The sequence below is a fragment of the Astyanax mexicanus genome, chromosome 18 (genome assembly GCF_023375975.1).
Source record: "Astyanax mexicanus isolate ESR-SI-001 chromosome 18, AstMex3_surface, whole genome shotgun sequence".
Taxonomy (NCBI): Eukaryota; Metazoa; Chordata; class Actinopteri; order Characiformes; family Acestrorhamphidae; genus Astyanax; species Astyanax mexicanus.
Genome location: NC_064425.1, coordinates 31,538,371 through 31,559,612, shown reverse-complemented (window position 1 = coordinate 31,559,612; position 21,242 = coordinate 31,538,371). Strand labels below are relative to the sequence as shown.

The 21,242-nt window shown below is 36.8% G+C and overlaps 23 non-coding genes across 23 annotated transcripts; all 23 read right to left on the bottom strand.

Moving 5' to 3' along the window:
* Positions 1–798: 798 nt before the first annotated feature.
* On the bottom strand, positions 799–917 carry LOC125783114 (5S ribosomal RNA). The gene has a single exon (XR_007425848.1). It is a non-coding gene; the product is annotated as a 5S ribosomal RNA (ribosomal RNA).
* An 803-nt stretch (positions 918–1,720) lies between these two features.
* Positions 1,721–1,839, bottom strand: LOC125782987 (5S ribosomal RNA). Its single transcript, XR_007425724.1, has one exon. It is a non-coding gene; the product is annotated as a 5S ribosomal RNA (ribosomal RNA).
* An 803-nt stretch (positions 1,840–2,642) lies between these two features.
* LOC125784171 (5S ribosomal RNA) lies at positions 2,643–2,761 on the bottom strand. Its single transcript, XR_007426891.1, has one exon. It is a non-coding gene; the product is annotated as a 5S ribosomal RNA (ribosomal RNA).
* A 792-nt stretch (positions 2,762–3,553) lies between these two features.
* LOC125784170 (5S ribosomal RNA) lies at positions 3,554–3,672 on the bottom strand. The gene has a single exon (XR_007426890.1). It is a non-coding gene; the product is annotated as a 5S ribosomal RNA (ribosomal RNA).
* An 803-nt stretch (positions 3,673–4,475) lies between these two features.
* Positions 4,476–4,594, bottom strand: LOC125783009 (5S ribosomal RNA). The gene has a single exon (XR_007425745.1). It is a non-coding gene; the product is annotated as a 5S ribosomal RNA (ribosomal RNA).
* An 803-nt stretch (positions 4,595–5,397) lies between these two features.
* Positions 5,398–5,516, bottom strand: LOC125783235 (5S ribosomal RNA). Its single transcript, XR_007425969.1, has one exon. It is a non-coding gene; the product is annotated as a 5S ribosomal RNA (ribosomal RNA).
* Positions 5,517–6,320: 804 nt separating this feature from the next.
* On the bottom strand, positions 6,321–6,439 carry LOC125784169 (5S ribosomal RNA). Its single transcript, XR_007426889.1, has one exon. It is a non-coding gene; the product is annotated as a 5S ribosomal RNA (ribosomal RNA).
* An 803-nt stretch (positions 6,440–7,242) lies between these two features.
* On the bottom strand, positions 7,243–7,361 carry LOC125784168 (5S ribosomal RNA). Its single transcript, XR_007426888.1, has one exon. It is a non-coding gene; the product is annotated as a 5S ribosomal RNA (ribosomal RNA).
* An 803-nt stretch (positions 7,362–8,164) lies between these two features.
* On the bottom strand, positions 8,165–8,283 carry LOC125784166 (5S ribosomal RNA). Its single transcript, XR_007426886.1, has one exon. It is a non-coding gene; the product is annotated as a 5S ribosomal RNA (ribosomal RNA).
* Positions 8,284–9,089: 806 nt separating this feature from the next.
* LOC125784165 (5S ribosomal RNA) lies at positions 9,090–9,208 on the bottom strand. Its single transcript, XR_007426885.1, has one exon. It is a non-coding gene; the product is annotated as a 5S ribosomal RNA (ribosomal RNA).
* Positions 9,209–10,013: 805 nt separating this feature from the next.
* On the bottom strand, positions 10,014–10,132 carry LOC125784164 (5S ribosomal RNA). The gene has a single exon (XR_007426884.1). It is a non-coding gene; the product is annotated as a 5S ribosomal RNA (ribosomal RNA).
* An 803-nt stretch (positions 10,133–10,935) lies between these two features.
* Positions 10,936–11,054, bottom strand: LOC125782875 (5S ribosomal RNA). The gene has a single exon (XR_007425613.1). It is a non-coding gene; the product is annotated as a 5S ribosomal RNA (ribosomal RNA).
* An 803-nt stretch (positions 11,055–11,857) lies between these two features.
* On the bottom strand, positions 11,858–11,976 carry LOC125784163 (5S ribosomal RNA). Its single transcript, XR_007426883.1, has one exon. It is a non-coding gene; the product is annotated as a 5S ribosomal RNA (ribosomal RNA).
* A 795-nt stretch (positions 11,977–12,771) lies between these two features.
* LOC125783209 (5S ribosomal RNA) lies at positions 12,772–12,890 on the bottom strand. The gene has a single exon (XR_007425943.1). It is a non-coding gene; the product is annotated as a 5S ribosomal RNA (ribosomal RNA).
* An 803-nt stretch (positions 12,891–13,693) lies between these two features.
* On the bottom strand, positions 13,694–13,812 carry LOC125784162 (5S ribosomal RNA). Its single transcript, XR_007426882.1, has one exon. It is a non-coding gene; the product is annotated as a 5S ribosomal RNA (ribosomal RNA).
* An 801-nt stretch (positions 13,813–14,613) lies between these two features.
* Positions 14,614–14,732, bottom strand: LOC125784160 (5S ribosomal RNA). The gene has a single exon (XR_007426880.1). It is a non-coding gene; the product is annotated as a 5S ribosomal RNA (ribosomal RNA).
* Positions 14,733–15,534: 802 nt separating this feature from the next.
* On the bottom strand, positions 15,535–15,653 carry LOC125784159 (5S ribosomal RNA). The gene has a single exon (XR_007426879.1). It is a non-coding gene; the product is annotated as a 5S ribosomal RNA (ribosomal RNA).
* An 803-nt stretch (positions 15,654–16,456) lies between these two features.
* Positions 16,457–16,575, bottom strand: LOC125784158 (5S ribosomal RNA). The gene has a single exon (XR_007426878.1). It is a non-coding gene; the product is annotated as a 5S ribosomal RNA (ribosomal RNA).
* Positions 16,576–17,378: 803 nt separating this feature from the next.
* Positions 17,379–17,497, bottom strand: LOC125783006 (5S ribosomal RNA). Its single transcript, XR_007425742.1, has one exon. It is a non-coding gene; the product is annotated as a 5S ribosomal RNA (ribosomal RNA).
* An 804-nt stretch (positions 17,498–18,301) lies between these two features.
* LOC125784157 (5S ribosomal RNA) lies at positions 18,302–18,420 on the bottom strand. The gene has a single exon (XR_007426877.1). It is a non-coding gene; the product is annotated as a 5S ribosomal RNA (ribosomal RNA).
* Positions 18,421–19,211: 791 nt separating this feature from the next.
* Positions 19,212–19,330, bottom strand: LOC125783079 (5S ribosomal RNA). Its single transcript, XR_007425813.1, has one exon. It is a non-coding gene; the product is annotated as a 5S ribosomal RNA (ribosomal RNA).
* Positions 19,331–20,134: 804 nt separating this feature from the next.
* LOC125784156 (5S ribosomal RNA) lies at positions 20,135–20,253 on the bottom strand. The gene has a single exon (XR_007426876.1). It is a non-coding gene; the product is annotated as a 5S ribosomal RNA (ribosomal RNA).
* An 803-nt stretch (positions 20,254–21,056) lies between these two features.
* On the bottom strand, positions 21,057–21,175 carry LOC125784154 (5S ribosomal RNA). Its single transcript, XR_007426874.1, has one exon. It is a non-coding gene; the product is annotated as a 5S ribosomal RNA (ribosomal RNA).
* Positions 21,176–21,242: the final 67 nt, after the last annotated feature.

Below are 21,242 nucleotides of genomic sequence, written 5' to 3'. Positions count from 1 at the left end.
AACTCCCAACAAGCCTATTTATAAGTCACTCACAGACCTGAGTCTTTTCACTGTCATTTACTGCTCTTGACAAAAGTAAAGCAGCTCTACGGACTAATACAAAGATCTTGCCTCAAAATAAAAGCTCCTTTTAACTTTCACTACAAAAAGTAACCAAAGAAAAAAAGACAAAAACTCCCTATATGTCTTAATTTTTATCTCTTCATTTTTTTTTTTCAATTTTCTTGCTCTACGTTTCTTACTCAATAGAATGGAAGCTTCAGATTATGCCCAATAAAAAAAAGCCCAATTAAAAAAAATCATATTTACAAAGAATATTCTGAGAAATAAATAAATAAAATCATACACACACATTAAAGTATACTTGGCATACATTTACAGAAAGGCCCTGTGTCCTACAGAAGGTGCCTTTTTAATTTTTTTCACCCCTGCCATCCAAACAGCCTGAGTCCGCGGCACACTTAATCTAGGTAATTAAGACCTTCAGGATCACGTGAACATTCTAGACTCAGGTGTGTTAAATCTGAAATCTTTAGTGTGGTAGAGCCCCAGGAACAGGAGTGAGCCGCCCTGTACCTATACGTTAAGAAAATAAAAAATAATGCATTTTTTTTCTTTATTTATTAGCATGAAGAAACAATATCCTCCTTCAGAAAAATGAAATAACTTTTAAGTGAGTATTTAATCTGTATATGGTTTACTGTAAGTGTTTTATATGAAGAGTAAACACAGTGTAGCCTTGTAAAAAATTGTGACATCATGGACTGAACGGAGTAAAAAATAAAGGAAAGATGGAAAAGCTTACAGCACCTGGTATTCCCAGGCGGTCTCCCATCCAAGTACTAACCAGGCCCGACCCTGCTTAGCTTCCGAGATCAGACGAGATCGGGCTTTCTCAGGGTGGTATGGCCGTAAGCGAAAGATCAACTCCCAACAAGCCTATTTATAAGTCACTCACAGACCTGAGTCTTTTCACTGTCATTTACTGCTCTTGACAAAAGTAAAGCAGCTCTACGGACTAATACAAAGATCTTGCCTCAAAATAAAAGCTCCTTTTAACTTTCACTACAAAAAGTAACCAAAGAAAAAAAGACAAAAACTCCCTATATGTCTTAATTTTTATCTCTTCATTTTTTTGTTCAATTTTCTTGCTTTACGTTTCTTACTCAATGGAATGGAAGCTTCAGATTAGGCCCAATAAAAAAAAGCCCAATTAAAAAAAAAATCATATTTACAAAGAATATTCTGAGAAATAAATAAATAAAATCATACACACACATTAAAGTATACTTGGCATACATTTACAGAAAGGCCCTGTGTCCTACAGAAGGTGCCTTTTTAAATTTTTTCACCCCTGCCATCCAAACAGCCTGAGTCCGCGGCACACTTGATCCAGGTAATTAAGACCTTCAGGATCACGTGAACATTCTAGACTCAGGTGTGTTAAATCTGAAATCTTTAGCGTGGTAGAGCCCCAGGAACAGGAGTCAGTCGCCCTGTACCTATGTTAAGAAAATAAAAAATAATGCATTTTTTCTTTATTTATTAGCATGAAGAAACAATATCCTCCTTCAGAAAAATGAAAGAACTTTTAAGTGAGTATTTAATCTGTATATGGTTTACTGTAAGTGTTTTATATGAAGAGTAAACACAGTGTAGCCTTGTAAAAAATTGTGACATCATGGACTGAACGGAGTAAAAAATAAAGGAAAGATGGAAAAGCTTACAGCACCTGGTATTCCCAGGCGGTCTCCCATCCAAGTACTAACCAGGCCCAACCCTGCTTAGCTTCCGAGATCAGACGAGATCGGGCGTTCTCAGGGTGGTATGGCCGTAAGCGAAAGATCAGCTCCCAACAAGCCTATTTATAAGTCACTCACAGACCTGAGTCTTTTCACTGTCATTTACTGCTCTTGACAAAAGTAAAGCAGCTCTACGGACTAATACAAAGATCTTGCCTCAAAATAAAAGCTCCTTTTAACTTTCACTACAAAAAGTAACCAAAGAAAAAAAGACAAAAACTCCCTATATGTCTTAATTTTTATCTCTTCATTTTTTTGTTCAATTTTCTTGCTTTACGTTTCTTACTCAATGGAATGGAAGCTTCAGATTAGGCCCAATAAAAAAAAGCCCAATTAAAAAAAAAATCATATTTACAAAGAATATTCTGAGAAATAAATAAATAAAATCATACACACACATTAAAGTATACTTGGCATACATTTACAGAAAGGCCCTGTGTCCTACAGAAGGTGCCTTTTTAATTTTTTTCACCCCTGCCATCCAAACAGCCTGAGTCCGCGGCACACTTGATCCAGGTAATTAAGACCTTCAGGATCACGTGAACATTCTAGACTCAGGTGTGTTAAATCTGAGATCTTTAGCGTGGTAGAGCCCCAGGAACAGGAGTCAGTCGCCCTGTACCTATGTTAAGAAAATAAAAAATAATGCATTTTTTCTTTATTTATTAGCATGAAGAAACAATATCCTCCTTCAGAAAAATGAAAGAACTTTTAAGTGAGTATTTAATCTGTATATGGTTTACTGTAAGTGTTTTATATGAAGAGTAAACACAGTGTAGCCTTGTAAAAAATTGTGACATCATGGACTGAACGGAGTAAAAAATAAAGGAAAGATGGAAAAGCTTACAGCACCTGGTATTCCCAGGCGGTCTCCCATCCAAGTACTAACCAGGCCCGACCCTGCTTAGCTTCCGAGATCAGACGAGATCGGGCGTTCTCAGGGTGGTATGGCCGTAAGCGAAAGATTAACTCCCAACAAGCCTATTTATAAGTCACTCTGAGTCTTTTCACTGTCATTTACTGCTCTTGACAAAAGTAAAGCAGCTACGGACTAATACAAAGATCTTGCCTCAAAATAAAAGCTCCTTTTAACTTTCACTACAAAAAGTAACCAAAGAAAAAAAGACAAAAACTCCCTATATGTCTTAATTTTTATCTCTTCATTTTTTTGTTCAATTTTCTTGCTCTACGTTTCTTAATCAATGGAATGGAAGCTTCAGATTAGGCCCAATAAAAAAAGCCCAATTAAAAAAAAATCATATTTACAAAGAATATTCTGAGAAATAAATAAATAAAATCATACACACACATTAAAGTATACTTGGCATACATTTACAGAAAGGCCCTGTGTCCTACAGAAGGTGCCTTTTTAAATTTTTTCACCCCTGCCATCCAAACAGCCTGAGTCCGCGGCACACTTGATCCAGGTAATTAAGACCTTCAGGATCACGTGAACATTCTAGACTCAGGTGTGTTAAATCTGAAATCTTTAGCGTGGTAGAGCCCCAGGAACAGGAGTCAGTCGCCCTGTACCTATGTTAAGAAAATAAAAAATAATGCATTTTTTCTTTATTTATTAGCATGAAGAAACAATATCCTCCTTCAGAAAAATGAAAGAACTTTTAAGTGAGTATTTAATCTGTATATGGTTTACTGTAAGTGTTTTATATGAAGAGTAAACACAGTGTAGCCTTGTAAAAAATTGTGACATCATGGACTGAACGGAGTAAAAAATAAAGGAAAGATGGAAAAGCTTACAGCACCTGGTATTCCCAGGCGGTCTCCCATCCAAGTACTAACCAGGCCCGACCCTGCTTAGCTTCCGAGATCAGACGAGATCGGGCGTTCTCAGGGTGGTATGGCCGTAAGCGAAAGATCAACTCCCAACAAGCCTATTCATAAGTCACTCACAGACCTGAGTCTTTTCACTGTCATTTACTGCTCTTGACAAAAGTAAAGCAGCTCTACGGACTAATACAAAGATCTTGCCTCAAAATAAAAGCTCCTTTTAACTTTCACTACAAAAAGTAACCAAAGAAAAAAAGACAAAAACTCCCTATATGTCTTAATTTTTATCTCTTCATTTTTTTGTTCAATTTTCTTGCTTTACGTTTCTTACTCAATGGAATGGAAGCTTCAGATTAGGCCCAATAAAAAAAAGCCCAATTAAAAAAAAAATCATATTTACAAAGAATATTCTGAGAAATAAATAAATAAAATCATACACACACATTAAAGTATACTTGGCATACATTTACAGAAAGGCCCTGTGTCCTACAGAAGGTGCCTTTTTAATTTTTTTCACCCCTGCCATCCAAACAGCCTGAGTCCGCGGCACACTTGATCCAGGTAATTAAGACCTTCAGGATCACGTGAACATTCTAGACTCAGGTGTGTTAAATCTGAAATCTTTAGCGTGGTAGAGCCCCAGGAACAGGAGTCAGTCGCCCTGTACCTATGTTAAGAAAATAAAAAATAATGCATTTTTTCTTCATTTATTAGCATGAAGAAACAATATCCTCCTTCAGAAAAATGAAATAACTTTTAAGTGAGTATTTAATCTGTATATGGTTTACTGTAAGTGTTTTATATGAAGAGTAAACACAGTGTAGCCTTGTAAAAAATTGTGACATCATGGACTGAACGGAGTAAAAAATAAAGGAAAGATGGAAAAGCTTACAGCACCTGGTATTCCCAGGCGGTCTCCCATCCAAGTACTAACCAGGCCCGACCCTGCTTAGCTTCCGAGATCAGACGAGATCAGGCGTTCTCAGGGTGGTATGGCCGTAAGCGAAAGATCAACTCCCAACAAGCCTATTTATAAGTCACTCACAGACCTGAGTCTTTTCACTGTCATTTACTGCTCTTGACAAAAGTAAAGCAGCTCTACGGACTAATACAAAGATCTTGCCTCAAAATAAAAGCTCCTTTTAACTTTCACTACAAAAAGTAACCAAAGAAAAAAAGACAAAAACTCCCTATATGTCTTAATTTTTATCTCTTCATTTTTTTGTTCAATTTTCTTGCTTTACGTTTCTTACTCAATGGAATGGAAGCTTCAGTTTAGGCCCAATAAAAAAAAGCCCAATTAAAAAAAAAATCATATTTACAAAGAATATTCTGAGAAATAAATAAATAAAATCATACACACACATTAAAGTATACTTGGCATACATTTACAGAAAGGCCCTGTGTCCTACAGAAGGTGCCTTTTTAAATTTTTTCACCCCTGCCATCCAAACAGCCTGAGTCCGCGGCACACTTGATCCAGGTAATTAAGACCTTCAGGATCACGTGAACATTCTAGACTCAGGTGTGTTAAATCTGAAATCTTTAGCGTGGTAGAGCCCCAGGAACAGGAGTCAGTCGCCCTGTACCTATGTTAAGAAAATAAAAAATAATGCATTTTTTCTTTATTTATTAGCATGAAGAAACAATATCCTCCTTCAGAAAAATGAAAGAACTTTTAAGTGAGTATTTAATCTGTATATGGTTTACTGTAAGTGTTTTATATGAAGAGTAAACACAGTGTAGCCTTGTAAAAAATTGTGACATCATGGACTGAACGGAGTAAAAAATAAAGGAAAGATGGAAAAGCTTACAGCACCTGGTATTCCCAGGCGGTCTCCCATCCAAGTCCTAACCAGGCCCGACCCTGCTTAGCTTCCGAGATCAGACGAGATCGGGCGTTCTCAGGGTGGTATGGCCGTAAGCGAAAGATCAACTCCCAACAAGCCTATTCATAAGTCACTCACAGACCTGAGTCTTTTCACTGTCATTTACTGCTCTTGACAAAAGTAAAGCAGCTCTACGGACTAATACAAAGATCTTGCCTCAAAATAAAAGCTCCTTTTAACTTTCACTACAAAAAGTAACCAAAGAAAAAAAGACAAAAACTCCCTATATGTCTTAATTTTTATCTCTTCATTTTTTTGTTCAATTTTCTTGCTTTACGTTTCTTACTCAATGGAATGGAAGCTTCAGATTAGGCCCAATAAAAAAAAAGCCCAATTAAAAAAAAAATCATATTTACAAAGAATATTCTGAGAAATAAATAAATAAAATCATACACACACATTAAAGTATACTTGGCATACATTTACAGAAAGGCCCTGTGTCCTACAGAAGGTGCCTTTTTAAATTTTTTCACCCCTGCCATCCAAACAGCCTGAGTCCGCGGCACACTTGATCCAGGTAATTAAGACCTTCAGGATCACGTGAACATTCTAGACTCAGGTGTGTTAAATCTGAAATCTTTAGCGTGGTAGAGCCCCAGGAACAGGAGTCAGTCGCCCTGTACCTATGTTAAGAAAATAAAAAATAATGCATTTTTTCTTTATTTATTAGCATGAAGAAACAATATCCTCCTTCAGAAAAATGAAAGAACTTTTAAGTGAGTATTTAATCTGTATATGGTTTACTGTAAGTGTTTTATATGAAGAGTAAACACAGTGTAGCCTTGTAAAAAATTGTGACATCATGGACTGAACGGAGTAAAAAATAAAGGAAAGATGGAAAAGCTTACAGCACCTGGTATTCCCAGGCGGTCTCCCATCCAAGTACTAACCAGGCCCGACCCTGCTTAGCTTCCGAGATCAGACGAGATCGGGCGTTCTCAGGGTGGTATGGCCGTAAGCGAAAGATCAACTCCCAACAAGCCTATTCATAAGTCACTGACAGACCTGAGTCTTTTCACTGTCATTTACTGCTCTTGACAAAAGTAAAGCAGCTCTACGGACTAATACAAAGATCTTGCCTCAAAATAAAAGCTCCTTTTAACTTTCACTACAAAAAGTAACCAAAGAAAAAAAGACAAAAACTCCCTATATGTCTTAATTTTTATCTCTTCATTTTTTTGTTCAATTTTCTTGCTCTACGTTTCTTAATCAATGGAATGGAAGCTTCAGATTAGGCCCAATAAAAAAAAGCCCAATTTAAAAAAAAATCATATTTACAAAGAATATTCTGAGAAATAAATAAATAAAATCATACACACACATTAAAGTATACTTGGCATACATTTACAGAAAGGCCCTGTGTCCTACAGAAGGTGCCTTTTTAATTTTTTTCACCCCTGCCATCCAAACAGCCTGAGTCCGCGGCACACTTGATCCAGGTAATTAAGACCTTCAGGATCACGTGAACATTCTAGACTCAGGTGTGTTAAATCTGAAATCTTTAGCGTGGTAGAGCCCCAGGAACAGGAGTCAGTCGCCCTGTACCTATGTTAAGAAAATAAAAAATAATGCATTTTTTCTTTATTTATTAGCATGAAGAAACAATATCCTCCTTCAGAAAAATGAAAGAACTTTTAAGTGAGTATTTAATCTGTATATGGTTTACTGTAAGTGTTTTATATGAAGAGTAAACACAGTGTAGCCTTGTAAAAAATTGTGACATCATGGACTGAACGGAGTAAAAAATAAAGGAAAGATGGAAAAGCTTACAGCACCTGGTATTCCCAGGCGGTCTCCCATCCAAGTACTAACCAGGCCCGACCCTGCTTAGCTTCCGAGATCAGACGAGATCGGGCGTTCTCAGGGTGGTATGGCCGTAAGCGAAAGATCAACTCCCAACAAGCCTATTCATAAGTCACTCACAGACCTGAGTCTTTTCACTGTCATTTACTGCTCTTGACAAAAGTAAAGCAGCTCTACGGACTAATACAAAGATCTTGCCTCAAAATAAAAGCTCCTTTTAACTTTCACTACAAAAAGTAACCAAAGAAAAAAAGACAAAAACTCCCTATATGTCTTAATTTTTATCTCTTCATTTTTTTGTTCAATTTTCTTGCTTTACGTTTCTTACTCAATGGAATGGAAGCTTCAGATTAGGCCCAATAAAAAAAAGCCCAATTAAAAAAAAAATCATATTTACAAAGAATATTCTGAGAAATAAATAAATAAAATCATACACACACATTAAAGTATACTTGGCATACATTTACAGAAAGGCCCTGTGTCCTACAGAAGGTGCCTTTTTAATTTTTTTCACCCCTGCCATCCAAACAGCCTGAGTCCGCGGCACACTTGATCCAGGTAATTAAGACCTTCAGGATCACGTGAACATTCTAGACTCAGGTGTGTTAAATCTGAAATCTTTAGCGTGGTAGATCCCCAGGAACAGGAGTCAGTCGCCCTGTACCTATGTTAAGAAAATAAAAAATAATGCATTTTTTCTTTATTTATTAGCATGAAGAAACAATATCCTCCTTCAGAAAAATGAAAGAACTTTTAAGTGAGTATTTAATCTGTATATGGTTTACTGTAAGTGTTTTATATGAAGAGTAAACACAGTGTAGCCTTGTAAAAAATTGTGACATCATGGACTGAACGGAGTAAAAAATAAAGGAAAGATGGAAAAGCTTACAGCACCTGGTATTCCCAGGCGGTCTCCCATCCAAGTACTAACCAGGCCCGACCCTGCTTAGCTTCCGAGATCAGACGAGATCGGGCGTTCTCAGGGTGGTATGGCCGTAAGCGAAAGATCAATTCCCAACAAGCCTATTTATAAGTCACTCACAGACCTGAGTCTTTTCACTGTCATTTACTGCTCTTGACAAAAGTAAAGCAGCTCTACGGACTAATACAAAGATCTTGCCTCAAAATAAAAGCTCCTTTTAACTTTCACTACAAAAAGTAACCAAAGAAAAAAAGACAAAAACTCCCTATATGTCTTAATTTTTATCTCTTCATTTTTTTTGTTCAATTTTCTTGCTCTACGTTTCTTACTCAATGGAATGGAAGCTTCAGATTAGGCCCAGTAAAAAAAAAAGCCCAATTAAAAAAAAAATCATATTTACAAAGAATATTCTGAGAAATAAATAAATAAAATCATACACACACATTAAAGTATACTTGGCATACATTTACAGAAAGGCCCTGTGTCCTACAGAACGTGCCTTTTTAATTTTTTTCACCCCTGCCATCCAAACAGCCTGAGTCCGCGGCACACTTGATCCAGGTAATTAAGACCTTCAGGATCACGTGAACATTCTAGACTCAGGTGTGTTAAATCTGAAATCTTTAGCGTGGTAGAGCCCCAGGAACAGAAGTCAGTCGCCCTGTACCTATGTTAAGAAAATAAAAAATAATGCATTTTTTCTTTATTTATTAGCATGAAGAAACAATATCCTCCTTCAGAAAAATGAAAGAACTTTTAAGTGAGTACTTAATCTGTATATGGTTTACTGTAAGTGTTTTATATGAAGAGTAAACACAGTGTAGCCTTGTAAAAATTTGTGACATCATGGACTGAACGGAGTAAAAAATAAAGGAAAGATGGAAAAGCTTACAGCACCTGGTATTCCCAGGCGGTCTCCCATCCAAGTACTAACCAGGCCCGACCCTGCTTAGCTTCCGAGATCAGACGAGATCGGGCGTTCTCAGGGTGGTATGGCCGTAAGCGAAAGATCAACTCCCAACAAGCCTATTTATAAGTCACTCACAGACCTGAGTCTTTTCACTGTCATTTACTGCTCTTGACAAAAGTAAAGCAGCTCTACGGACTAATACAAAGATCTTGCCTCAAAATAAAAGCTCCTTTTAACTTTCACTACAAAAAGTAACCAAAGAAAAAAAGACAAAAACTCCCTATATGTCTTAATTTTTATCTCTTCATTTTTTTTTTCAATTTTCTTGCTCTACGTTTCTTACTCAATAGAATGGAAGCTTCAGATTATGCCCAATAAAAAAAAGCCCAATTAAAAAAAATCATATTTACAAAGAATATTCTGAGAAATAAATAAATAAAATCATACACACACATTAAAGTATACTTGGCATACATTTACAGAAAGGCCCTGTGTCCTACAGAAGGTGCCTTTTTAATTTTTTTCACCCCTGCCATCCAAACAGCCTGAGTCCGCGGCACACTTAATCTAGGTAATTAAGACCTTCAGGATCACGTGAACATTCTAGACTCAGGTGTGTTAAATCTGAAATCTTTAGTGTGGTAGAGCCCCAGGAACAGGAGTGAGCCGCCCTGTACCTATACGTTAAGAAAATAAAAAATAATGCATTTTTTTTCTTTATTTATTAGCATGAAGAAACAATATCCTCCTTCAGAAAAATGAAATAACTTTTAAGTGAGTAATTAATCTGTATATGGTTTACTGTAAGTGTTTTATATGAAGAGTAAACACAGTGTAGCCTTGTAAAAAATTGTGACATCATGGACTGAACGGAGTAAAAAATAAAGGAAAGATGGAAAAGCTTACAGCACCTGGTATTCCCAGGCGGTCTCCCATCCAAGTACTAACCAGGCCCGACCCTGCTTAGCTTCCGAGATCAGACGAGATCGGGCGTTCTCAGGGTGGTATGGCCGTAAGCGAAAGATCAACTCCCAACAAGCCTATTTATAAGTCACTCACAGACCTGAGTCTTTTCACTGTCATTTACTGCTCTTGACAAAAGTAAAGCAGCTCTACGGACTAATACAAAGATCTTGCCTCAAAATAAAAGCTCCTTTTAACTTTCACTACAAAAAGTAACCAAAGAAAAAAAGACAAAAACTCCCTATATGTCTTAATTTTTATCTCTTCATTTTTTTGTTCAATTTTCTTGCTTTACGTTTCTTACTCAATGGAATGGAAGCTTCAGATTAGGCCCAATAAAAAAAAGCCCAATTAAAAAAAAAATCATATTTACAAAGAATATTCTGAGAAATAAATAAATAAAATCATACACACACATTAAAGTATACTTGGCATACATTTACAGAAAGGCCCTGTGTCCTACAGAAGGTGCCTTTTTAAATTTTTTCACCCCTGCCATCCAAACAGCCTGAGTCCGCGGCACACTTGATCCAGGTAATTAAGACCTTCAGGATCACGTGAACATTCTAGACTCAGGTGTGTTAAATCTGAAATCTTTAGCGTGGTAGAGCCCCAGGAACAGGAGTCAGTCGCCCTGTACCTATGTTAAGAAAATAAAAAATAATGCATTTTTTCTTTATTTATTAGCATGAAGAAACAATATCCTCCTTCAGAAAAATGAAAGAACTTTTAAGTGAGTATTTAATCTGTATATGGTTTACTGTAAGTGTTTTATATGAAGAGTAAACACAGTGTAGCCTTGTAAAAAATTGTGACATCATGGACTGAACGGAGTAAAAAATAAAGGAAAGATGGAAAAGCTTACAGCACCTGGTATTCCCAGGCGGTCTCCCATCCAAGTACTAACCAGGCCCAACCCTGCTTAGCTTCCGAGATCAGACGAGATCGGGCGTTCTCAGGGTGGTATGGCCGTAAGCGAAAGATCAGCTCCCAACAAGCCTATTTATAAGTCACTCACAGACCTGAGTCTTTTCACTGTCATTTACTGCTCTTGACAAAAGTAAAGCAGCTCTACGGACTAATACAAAGATCTTGCCTCAAAATAAAAGCTCCTTTTAACTTTCACTACAAAAAGTAACCAAAGAAAAAAAGACAAAAACTCCCTATATGTCTTAATTTTTATCTCTTCATTTTTTTGTTCAATTTTCTTGCTTTACGTTTCTTACTCAATGGAATGGAAGCTTCAGATTAGGCCCAATAAAAAAAAGCCCAATTAAAAAAAAAATCATATTTACAAAGAATATTCTGAGAAATAAATAAATAAAATCATACACACACATTAAAGTATACTTGGCATACATTTACAGAAAGGCCCTGTGTCCTACAGAAGGTGCCTTTTTAATTTTTTTCACCCCTGCCATCCAAACAGCCTGAGTCCGCGGCACACTTGATCCAGGTAATTAAGACCTTCAGGATCACGTGAACATTCTAGACTCAGGTGTGTTAAATCTGAGATCTTTAGCGTGGTAGAGCCCCAGGAACAGGAGTCAGTCGCCCTGTACCTATGTTAAGAAAATAAAAAATAATGCATTTTTTCTTTATTTATTAGCATGAAGAAACAATATCCTCCTTCAGAAAAATGAAAGAACTTTTAAGTGAGTATTTAATCTGTATATGGTTTACTGTAAGTGTTTTATATGAAGAGTAAACACAGTGTAGCCTTGTAAAAAATTGTGACATCATGGACTGAACGGAGTAAAAAATAAAGGAAAGATGGAAAAGCTTACAGCACCTGGTATTCCCAGGCGGTCTCCCATCCAAGTACTAACCAGGCCCGACCCTGCTTAGCTTCCGAGATCAGACGAGATCGGGCGTTCTCAGGGTGGTATGGCCGTAAGCGAAAGATTAACTCCCAACAAGCCTATTTATAAGTCACTCTGAGTCTTTTCACTGTCATTTACTGCTCTTGACAAAAGTAAAGCAGCTACGGACTAATACAAAGATCTTGCCTCAAAATAAAAGCTCCTTTTAACTTTCACTACAAAAAGTAACCAAAGAAAAAAAGACAAAAACTCCCTATATGTCTTAATTTTTATCTCTTCATTTTTTTGTTCAATTTTCTTGCTCTACGTTTCTTAATCAATGGAATGGAAGCTTCAGATTAGGCCCAATAAAAAAAAAGCCCAATTTAAAAAAAAATCATATTTACAAAGAATATTCTGAGAAATAAATAAATAAAATCATACACACACATTAAAGTATACTTGGCATACATTTACAGAAAGGCCCTGTGTCCTACAGAAGGTGCCTTTTTAATTTTTTTCACCCCTGCCATCCAAACAGCCTGAGTCCGCGGCACACTTGATCCAGGTAATTAAGACCTTCAGGATCACGTGAACATTCTAGACTCAGGTGTGTTAAATCTGAGATCTTTAGCGTGGTAGAGCCCCAGGAACAGGAGTCAGTCGCCCTGTACCTATGTTAAGAAAATAAAAAATAATGCATTTTTTCTTTATTTATTAGCATGAAGAAACAATATCCTCCTTCAGAAAAATGAAAGAACTTTTAAGTGAGTATTTAATCTGTATATGGTTTACTGTAAGTGTTTTATATGAAGAGTAAACACAGTGTAGCCTTGTAAAAAATTGTGACATCATGGACTGAACGGAGTAAAAAATAAAGGAAAGATGGAAAAGCTTACAGCACCTGGTATTCCCAGGCGGTCTCCCATCCAAGTACTAACCAGGCCCGACCCTGCTTAGCTTCCGAGATCAGACGAGATCGGGCGTTCTCAGGGTGCTATGGCCGTAAGCGAAAGATCAACTCCCAACAAGCCTATTTATAAGTCACTCACAGACCTGAGTCTTTTCACTGTCATTTACTGCTCTTGACAAAAGTAAAGCAGCTCTACGGACTAATACAAAGATCTTGCCTCAAAATAAAAGCTCCTTTTAACTTTCACTACAAAAAGTAACCAAAGAAAAAAAGACAAAAACTCCCTATATGTCTTAATTTTTATCTCTTCATTTTTTTTTGTTCAATTTTCTTGCTCTACGTTTCTTACTCAATGGAATGGAAGCTTTAGATTAGGCCCAATAAAAAAAGCCCAATTAAAAAAAAATCATATTTACAAAGAATATTCTGAGAAATAAATAAATAAAATCATACACACACATTAAAGTATACTTGGCATACATTTACAGAAAGGCCCTGTGTCCTACAGAAGGTGCCTTTTTAAATTTTTTCACCCCTGCCATCCAAACAGCCTGAGTCCGCGGCACACTTGATCCAGGTAATTAAGACCTTCAGGATCACGTGAACATTCTAGACTCAGGTGTGTTAAATCTGAAATCTTTAGCGTGGTAGAGCCCCAGGAACAGGAGTCAGTCGCCCTGTACCTATGTTAAGAAAATAAAAAATAATGCATTTTTTCTTTATTTATTAGCATGAAGAAACAATATCCTCCTTCAGAAAAATGAAAGAACTTTTAAGTGAGTATTTAATCTGTATATGGTTTACTGTAAGTGTTTTATATGAAGAGTAAACACAGTGTAGCCTTGTAAAAAATTGTGACATCATGGACTGAACGGAGTAAAAAATAAAGGAAAGATGGAAAAGCTTACAGCACCTGGTATTCCCAGGCGGTCTCCCATCCAAGTACTAACCAGGCCCGACCCTGCTTAGCTTCCGAGATCAGACGAGATCGGGCGTTCTCAGGGTGGTATGGCCGTAAGCGAAAGATCAACTCCCAACAAGCCTATTCATAAGTCACTCACAGACCTGAGTCTTTTCACTGTCATTTACTGCTCTTGACAAAAGTAAAGCAGCTCTACGGACTAATACAAAGATCTTGCCTCAAAATAAAAGCTCCTTTTAACTTTCACTACAAAAAGTAACCAAAGAAAAAAAGACAAAAACTCCCTATATGTCTTAATTTTTATCTCTTCATTTTTTTGTTCAATTTTCTTGCTTTACGTTTCTTACTCAATGGAATGGAAGCTTCAGATTAGGCCCAATAAAAAAAAGCCCAATTAAAAAAAAAATCATATTTACAAAGAATATTCTGAGAAATAAATAAATAAAATCATACACACACATTAAAGTATACTTGGCATACATTTACAGAAAGGCCCTGTGTCCTACAGAAGGTGCCTTTTTAATTTTTTTCACCCCTGCCATCCAAACAGCCTGAGTCCGCGGCACACTTGATCCAGGTAATTAAGACCTTCAGGATCACGTGAACATTCTAGACTCAGGTGTGTTAAATCTGAAATCTTTAGCGTGGTAGAGCCCCAGGAACAGGAGTCAGTCGCCCTGTACCTATGTTAAGAAAATAAAAAATAATGCATTTTTTCTTTATTTATTAGCATGAAGAAACAATATCCTCCTTCAGAAAAATGAAATAACTTTTAAGTGAGTATTTAATCTGTATATGGTTTACTGTAAGTGTTTTATATGAAGAGTAAACACAGTGTAGCCTTGTAAAAAATTGACATCATGGACTGAACGGAGTAAAAAATAAAGGAAAGATGGAAAAGCTTACAGCACCTGGTATTCCCAGGCGGTCTCCCATCCAAGTACTAACCAGGCCCGACCCTGCTTAGCTTCCGAGATCAGACGAGATCGGGCGTTCTCAGGGTGGTATGGCCGTAAGCGAAAGATCAACTCCCAACAAGCCTATTTATAAGTCACTCACAGACCTGAGTCTTTTCACTGTCATTTACTGCTCTTGACAAAAGTAAAGCAGCTCTACGGACTAATACAAAGATCTTGCCTCAAAATAAAAGCACCTTTTAACTTTCACTACAAAAAGTAACCAAAGAAAAAAAGACAAAAACTCCCTATATGTCTTAATTTTTATCTCTTCATTTTTTTTTGTTGAATTTTCTTGCTCTACGTTTCTTACTCAATGGAATGGAAGCTTCAGATTAGGCCCAATAAAAAAGCCCAATTAAAAAAAAATCATATTTACAAAGAATATTCTGAGAAATAAATAAAAAAAATCATACACACACATTAAAGTATACTTGGCATACATTTACAGAAAGGCCCTGTGTCCTACAGAAGGTGCCTTTTTAAATTTTTTCACCCCTGCCATCCAAACAGCCTGAGTCCGCGGCACACTTGATCCAGGTAATTAAGACCTTCAGGATCACGTGAACATTCTAGACTCAGGTGTGTTAAATCTGAAATCTTTAGCGTGGTAGAGCCCCAGGAACAGGAGTCAGTCGCCCTGTACCTATGTTAAGAAAATAAAAAATAATGCATTTTTTCTTTATTTATTAGCATGAAGAAACAATATCCTCCTTCAGAAAAATGAAAGAACTTTTAAGTGAGTATTTAATCTGTATATGGTTTACTGTAAGTGTTTTATATGAAGAGTAAACACAGTGTAGCCTTGTAAAAAATTGTGACATCATGGACTGAACGGAGTAAAAAATAAAGGAAAGATGGAAAAGCTTACAGCACCTGGTATTCCCAGGCGGTCTCCCATCCAAGTACTAACCAGGCCCGACCCTGCTTAGCTTCCGAGATCAGACGAGATCGGGCGTTCTCAGGGTGGTATGGCCGTAAGCGAAAGATCAACTCCCAACAAGCCTATTTATAAGTCACTCTGAGTCTTTTCACTGTCATTTACTGCTCTTGACAAAAGTAAAGCAGCTCTACGGACTAATACAAAGATCTTGCCTCAAAATAAAAGCTCCTTTTAACTTTCACTACAAAAAGTAACCAAAGAAAAAAATACAAAAACTCCCTATATGTCTTAATTTTTATCTCTTCATTTTTTTTTGTTCAATTTACTTGCTCTACGTTTCTTACTCAATGGAATGGAAGCTTCAGATTAGGCCCAATAAAAAAAAAAGCCCAATTAAAAAAAAAATCATATTTACAAAGAATATTCTGAGAAATAAATAAATAAAATCATACACACACATTAAAGTATACTTGGCATACATTTACAGAAAGGCCCTGTGTCCTACAGAAGGTGCCTTTTTAATTTTTTTCACCCCTGCCATCCAAACAGCCTGAGTCCGCGGCACACTTGATCCAGGTAATTAAGACCTTCAGGATCACGTGAACATTCTAGACTCAGGTGTGTTAAATCTGAAATCTTTAGCGTGGTAGAGCCCCAGGAACAGGAGTGAGCCGCCCTGTACCTATACGTTAAGAAAATAAAAAAGAATGCATTTTTTTCTTTATTTATTAGCATGAAGAAACAATATCCTCCTTCAGAAAAATGAAAGAACTTTTAAGTGAGTATTTAATCTGTATATGGTTTACTGTAAGTGTTTTATATGAAGAGTAAACACAGTGTAGCCTTGTAAAAAATTGTGACATCATGGACTGAACGGAGTAAAAAATAAAGGAAAGATGGAAAAGCTTACAGCACCTGGTATTCCCAGGCGGTCTCCCATCCAAGTACTAACCAGGCCCGACCCTGCTTAGCTTCCGAGATCAGACGAGATCGGGCGTTCTCAGGGTGGTATGGCCGTAAGCGAAAGATCAACTCCCAACAAGCCTATTCATAAGTCACTCACAGACCTGAGTCTTTTCACTGTCATTTACTGCTCTTGACAAAAGTAAAGCAGCTCTACGGACTAATACAAAGATCTTGCCTCAAAATAAAAGCTCCTTTTAACTTTCACTACAAAAAGTAACCAAAGAAAAAAAGACAAAAACTCCCTATATGTCTTAATTTTTATCTCTTCATTTTTTTGTTCAATTTTCTTGCTTTACGTTTCTTACTCAATGGAATGGAAGCTTCAGATTAGGCCCAATAAAAAAAAGCCCAATTAAAAAAAAAATCATATTTACAAAGAATATTCTGAGAAATAAATAAATAAAATCATACACACACATTAAAGTATACTTGGCATACATTTACAGAAAGGCCCTGTGTCCTACAGAAGGTGCCTTTTTAATTTTTTTCACCCCTGCCATCCAAACAGCCTGAGTCCGCGGCACACTTGATCCAGGTAATTAAGACCTTCAGGATCACGTGAACATTCTAGACTCAGGTGTGTTAAATCTGAAATCTTTAGCGTGGTAGAGCCCCAGGAACAGAAGTCAGTCGCCCTGTACCTATGTTAAGAAAATTAAAAATAATGCATTTTTTCTTTATTTATTAGCATGAAGAAACAATATCCTCCTTCAGAAAAATGAAAGAACTTTTAAGTGAGTACTTAATCTGTATATGGTTTACTGTAAGTGTTTTATATGAAGAGTAAACACAGTGTAGCCTTGTAAAAATTTGTGACATCATGGACTGAACGGAGTAAAAAATAAAGGAAAGATGGAAAAGCTTACAGCACCTGGTATTCCCAGGCGGTCTCCCATCCAAGTACTAAACAGGCCCGACCCTGCTTAGCTTCCGAGATCAGACGAGATCGGGCGTTCTCAGGGTGGTATGGCCGTAAGCGAAAGATCAACTCCCAACAAGCCTATTTATAAGTCACTCACAGACCTGAGTCTTTTCACTGTCATTTACTGCTCTTGACAAAAGTAAAGCAGCTCTACGGACTAATACAAAGATCTTGCCTCAAAATAAAAGCTCCTTTTAACTTTCACTACAAAAAGTAACCAAAGAAAAAAAGACAAAAACTCCCTATATGTCTTAATTTTTATCTCTTCATTTTTTTTTTGTTCAATTTTCTTGCTCTACGTTTCTTACTCAATAGAATGGAAGCTTCAGATTAGGCCCAATAAAAAAAAGCCCAATTAAAAAAAATCATATTTACAAAGAATATTCTGAGAAATAAATAAATAAAATCATACACACACATTAAAGTATACTTGGCATACATTTACAGAAAGGCCCTGTGTCCTACAGAACGTGCCTTTTTAATTTTTTTCACCCCTGCCATCCAAACAGCCTGAGTCCGCGGCACACTTGATCCAGGTAATTAAGACCTTCAGGATCACGTGAACATTCTAGACTCAGGTGTGTTAAATCTGAAATCTTTAGCGTGGTAGAGCCCCAGGAACAGAAGTCAGTCGCCCTGTACCTATGTTAAGAAAATAAAAAATAATGCATTTTTTCTTTATTTATTAGCATGAAGAAACAATATCCTCCTTCAGAAAAATGAAAGAACTTTTAAGTGAGTACTTAATCTGTATATGGTTTACTGTAAGTGTTTTATATGAAGAGTAAACACAGTGTAGCCTTGTAAAAATTTGTGACATCATGGACTGAACGGAGTAAAAAATAAAGGAAAGATGGAAAAGCTTACAGCACCTGGTATTCCCAGGCGGTCTCCCATCCAAGTACTAACCAGGCCCGACCCTGCTTAGCTTCCGAGATCAGACGAGATCGGGCGTTCTCAGGGTGGTATGGCCGTAAGCGAAAGATCAACTCCCAACAAGCCTATTTATAAGTCACTCACAGACCTGAGTCTTTTCACTGTCATTTACTGCTCTTGACAAAAGTAAAGCAGCTCTACGGACTAATACAAAGATCTTGCCTCAAAATAAAAGCTCCTTTTAACTTTCACTACAAAAAGTAACCAAAGAAAAAAAGACAAAAACTCCCTGTATGTCTTAATTTTTATCTCTTCATTTTTTTTTTTCAATTTTCTTGCTCTACGTTTCTTACTCAATGGAATGGAAGCTTCAGATTAGGCCCAATAAAAAAAGCCCAATTAAAAAAAAATCATATTTACAAAGAATATTCTGAGAAATAAATAAATAAAATCATACACACACATTAAAGTATACTTGGCATACATTTACAGAAAGGCCCAAGGTGCCTTTTTAATTTTTTTCACCCCTGCCATCCAAACAGCCTGAGTCCGCGGCACACTTGATCCAGGTAATTAAGACCTTCAGGATACACGTGAACATTCTAGACTCAGGTGTGTTAAATCTGAAATCTTTAGCGTGGTAGAGCCCCATGAACAGGAGTCAGTCGCCCTGTACCTATGTTAAGAAAATAAAAAATAATGCATTTTTTCTTTATTTATTAGCATGAAGAAACAATATCCTCCTTCAAAAAAATGAAAGAACTTTTAAGTGAGTATTTAATCTGTATATGGTTTACTGTAAGTGTTTTATATGAAGAGTAAACACAGTGTAGCCTTGTAAAAATTTGTGACATCATGGACTGAACGGAGTAAAAAATAAAGGAAAGATGGAAAAGCTTACAGCACCTGGTATTCCCAGGCGGTCTCCCATCCAAGTACTAACCAGGCCCGACCCTGCTTAGCTTCCGAGATCAGACGAGATCGGGCGTTCTCAGGGTGGTATGGTCGTAAGCGAAAGATCAACTCCCAACAAGCCTATTTATAAGTCACTCACAGACCTGAGTCTTTTCACTGTCATTTACTGCTCTTGACAAAAGTAAAGCAGCTCTACGGACTAATACAAAGATCTTGCCTCAAAATAAAAGCTCCTTTTAACTTTCACTACAAAAAGTAACCAAAGAAAAAAAGACAAAAACTCCCTATATGTCTTAATTTTTATCTCTTCATTTTTTTTGTTCAATTTTCTTGCTCTACGTTTCTTACTCAATGGAATGGAAGCTTCAGATTAGGCCCAATAAAAAAAAAGCCCAATTAAAAAAAAATCATATTTACAAAGAATATTCTGAGAAATAAATAAATAAAATCATACACACACATTAAAGTATACTTGGCATACATTTACAGAAAGGCCCTGTGTCCTACAGAAGGTGCCTTTTTAAATTTTTTCACCCCTGCCATCCAAACAGCCTGAGTCCGCGGCACACTTGATCCAGGTAATTAAGACCTTCAGGATCACGTGAACATTCTAGACTCAGGTGTGTTAAATCTGAAATCTTTAGCGTGGTAGAGCCCCAGGAACAGGAGTCAGTCGCCCTGTACCTATGTTAAGAAAATAAAAAATAATGCATTTTTTCTTTATTTATTAGCATGAAGAAACAATATCCTCCTTCAGAAAAATGAAAGAACTTTTAAGTGAGTATTTAATCTGTATATGGTTTACTGTAAGTGTTTTATATGAAGAGTAAACACAGTGTAGCCTTGTAAAAAATTGTGACATCATGGACTGAACGGAGTAAAAAATAAAGGAAAGATGGAAAAGCTTACAGCACCTGGTATTCCCAGGCGGTCTCCCATCCAAGTACTAACCAGGCCCGACCCTGCTTAGCTTCCGAGATCAGACGAGATCGGGCGTTCTCAGGGTGGTATGGCCGTAAGCGAAAGATCAACTCCCAACAAGCCTATTTATAAGTCACTCACAGACCTGAGTCTTTTCACTGTCATTTACTGCTCTTGACAAAAGTAAAGCAGCTCTACGGACTAATACAAAGATCTTGCCTCAAAATAAAAGCTCCTTTTAACTTTCACTACAAAAAGTAACCAAAGAAAAAAAGACAAAAACTCCCTATATGTCTTAATTTTTATCTCTTCATTTTTTTGTTCAATTTTCTTGCTTTACGTTTCTTACTCAATGGAATGGAAGCTTCAGATTAGGCCCAATAAAAAAAAGCCCAATTAAAAAAAAAATCATATTTACAAAGAATATTCTGAGAAATAAATAAATAAAATCATACACACACATTAAAGTATACTTGGCATACATTTACAGAAAGGCCCTGTGTCCTACAGAAGGTGCCTTTTTAAATTTTTTCACCCCTGCCATCCAAACAGCCTGAGTCCGCGGCACACTTGATCCAGGTAATTAAGACCTTCAGGATCACGTGAACATTCTAGACTCAGGTGTGTTAAATCTGAAATCTTTAGCGTGGTAGAGCCCCAGGAACAGGAGTCAGTCGCCCTGTACCTATGTTAAGAAAATAAAAAATAATGCATTTTTTCTTTATTTATTAGCATGAAGAAACAATATCCTCCTTCAGAAAAATGAAAGAACTTTTAAGTGAGTATTTAATCTGTATATGGTTTACTGTAAGTGTTTTATATGAAGAGTAAACACAGTGTAGCCTTGTAAAAAATTGTGACATCATGGACTGAACGGAGTAAAAAATAAAGGAAAGATGGAAAAGCTTACAGCACCTGGTATTCCCAGGCGGTCTCCCATCCAAGTACTAACCAGGCCCGACCCTGCTTAGCTTCCGAGATCAGACGAGATCGGGCGTTCTCAGGGTGGTATGGCCGTAAGCGAAAGATCAACTCCCAACAAGCCTATTCATAAGTCACTCACAGACCTGAGTCTTTTCACTGTCATTT